Source organism: Lactuca virosa, chromosome 1 (genome assembly GCF_052849685.1).
Source record: "Lactuca virosa cultivar CGN04683 chromosome 1, Lactuca_virosa_CGN04683_v6, whole genome shotgun sequence".
Taxonomy (NCBI): Eukaryota; Viridiplantae; Streptophyta; class Magnoliopsida; order Asterales; family Asteraceae; genus Lactuca; species Lactuca virosa.
The window spans coordinates 312,302,525-312,305,711 of NC_136426.1; positions in this window are offsets into that span (position 1 = coordinate 312,302,525).

The window sequence follows — 3,187 nt, forward strand, 5'->3', positions numbered from 1 at the left end:
TTAATTAAGTTAATTACGTGTATAATTAAAAGAGAGTTAATAAATCCATAATAGTTTGGTTTATATTTAATTAAATAAAAAAGTATAACTTATTAAATTAGACCACCTAGTATTTTAAATGTGTAAAATACACCCTTATACTATGTATAAAATTAAAAGTCTAATATTATATATGTATGAGTAAAGAGTCATCTTACCGTTAGTAGGCCTCATTCACGAAGATGGTCTCTAAGGGGTGTTTAAGAAAATTGCCTATAAAATGGCGATTGAATGGGTATCCACTCTTACCCACCGCACTCTTGACCAGTGGAGGGTCGTTAGCCGATCAGGTAGGAATGGACACAACCTTCCATTATAAGTATAATGAAAACAAAGTAACTAAACGCTTTTATAAAATTCCCAATCTTAGTTACTTTAGGCAAAATGTGAAATTGTATGCTAATCCATGAAATTACACTTTACACCTTGCCGAGACGTTAGTGGAGCGTGCGTGGTTAACCGACACACTAATTTGGGACTGGCAAGGGTGGCGAAGGGTGGCTCGATGTTTGTCATAGATCAATGGAGCGTGTGTGGCTAACCGGCACATTGATTTTGGTGATAATGACATTGAGTGCACCATGTACATTTGCATGGTTATTCACACCTTGTTTGTGATCCTCGGCATCCCAGTCACAAACATGAAGGGCATAATCGAGATTAAACATGCCATTGAAAAGTTCAATGAATCTCAAAAGATCTAGGAGTTTCAATTCATTTAAAACTTAAATTTATTTTTCGTTTTTTATGGTGGAAATTGGTAAATCGTGATTTACCTATCTTCAAATGTTCTGCAACTAGATTACGACATCCCTCTTCCAAGTTGTAGAATATTGTGTTAGGTCGTAGCCTTGATATCTCATTTGGGTGTTTTATTAAGGACTCAATCAACTGACTTGAATTTTCTCCCGTTTTGTAGATGTCTGAGTCTAACTATGGTCTTCCCAAATCCCTTGGAACAAGCTTTCCACATGAAGATGATATTCCACGATTCAATTGAGGAACACGAGATCATTCTTCACTTCCTCCACCTCCTCCTATTATTCTCCCTGACCCATGTGTTCGAAGACTTGAAAAGTTCAAGCTCACTCAAGCCCTTTTGGCAAGTAAACATGAAGATGGAAAGTGTGTGTGTGCACACGTCTTGTAGATGAAGTCACACATTGATGGGTTGGGAATGTTGGGTGTTGTTGTCTCTAGGAAGCTGGCTGTTGACTGGGTTCTTCAATCACTTCCTAACTCATATAGTGAATTCGTAAGAGAGTACTATATGATGGACCACGACGTGACCCTCATTGATCTGACCTATTTGCTTGTGGCTGCTGAATCATCGATGATTTGGCGCACTGGTCAAGCAAATTTGACTGGTCAATCAAACTCCCAAACTTCAATGGACACTAGCAACATTGGAAGTCTAGAAAGGGCTAAGTCTGAGATTGTTCCATGTGTTGTTCCAAAAGAGTCCAGTTGCTTTTATTGCCAAGAGAAGGGGCATTGGTTACGAAGCTGCCCCTGACTACCTGAGAGATCTAAGAGATGGAAGAGTCAAGATGTATGGATCTGCTTCAGGTGAAATCCACTATCTAACTCTATTAAGTTCCTATTTTGTACATTCTTAATACATGATGTGATAAGATTACATTTTGATGTTTTTTGTAGGATCGAAGAAAAGAAAGGAAGCTTGAAGGAAAAGTGAGCTAAATCTGATCGTGAAGAAGTGGATTTCGATCGCATGGTTCAAGGATCAGATTTTGAGCTGCTTCTTAGAGAGTTTTGATAGATTGCTTAGGAATATGTAATAACATAGTTTTTGTAACACCCGTTTATTTATTAAATAAATAAATAAATTAATGAACGAATAGTGGCCCAAAATAAATAATTGAAAGTTTAGGGTGTTAAAAAAAATATATACAATCTTCAGATTATTATAAAGATTTTAGAGGTCAAGGGGCTAATGAGTGAATTCTGGAGTTTATTTGTAAAGAATTTTAGAGGATGGGGTTGAAAGGGTAAAATAGGGACTTAGATTGAAAGGAATAAGAGAAGGAGGGGCTGGAGATGTAATTATGGGAGAGTTGCAATAAGGACCGGGTATATATGCATTACAAGGAGTCATTTGTGACCTAACCCTAACATGAAGGCAGCCGCCATCATCGGAAGACCTCCAGCAGCCACCTTTACCTCGTGCACTCCTCCAGCCGCCACCCACTTCCCTCTCGTTTCCGACTGATGATGTGCCAAACAACCGTCGCCTGCGGTGTCGTTATCGTACCACCACCGTGTTACCCTCCTATCGGACGTCGTGGATCGTCGGGAGAGCCACCGGGACCCGTAGCCGTAGCCGTTCCGTCATCCTCCTCCTCCTGTCTCTTCTTATTCTTCTTTCTGACGTCGTTCGTTGCTATCGTTATTACACCGTTGCCGACGATGGCGGATTCTCATCGTCACCTGCCGCGTGCAGTTGCCAACGAAGCGCCGCCATTCCCGTGGCTCTTGGTTGTTGGTGTTGTCATGAACGAAGATCGAAAAAGGGCTATCTTCAGTTGTTGCTGCTGTTGCCATTAGCGAAGTCTCAACCCTTCCTCCCCATTTCTCCGGTGTAGCGCCATAGTCACGACTGCCGCCTTGTTCTTGTTGCTCCGGCCAACAGCCACCGCCGTGAGGAAGGTTGAAGTGGACTTTTCAGTTTGTGGGTCGCATGTATGTGTGTAATCCGATTTTGTTGTTCGTTTTGTTGGTGTTTTGCTTGGATAGAAAACCTAGAAGGCCACCACCACCATGAACCAGCATGTGTGTGTGTGTCTTAGTGGTTGTGTGTGTTTAGTGGAGATTAGCATTGTAAAGTGTAGCTGGAAATCGGAATAATGAAAAGAAAAATCAAACCACCACCGTAGGGTGGTGGCTGCCGCCACCGGCCGCCGTGTCGGGTGGCGGTGTGCCTTGTTGGATCGTGACTTGTTTGGATGTTTGGACAAAGGGACTAACAAACCCTAATGGGCCCAATGAGGCTCAGTGGGCCTAATAAACCCTAATGGGCCTAATGAAGATTAATGGACCTAAAAGCCCAAACAGATGACTAATGGGCCTAGTGAAACCTTAATGAGTCTAGTGAACCTTAATTGATTAAAAGACATATCAGTTGGGCCTA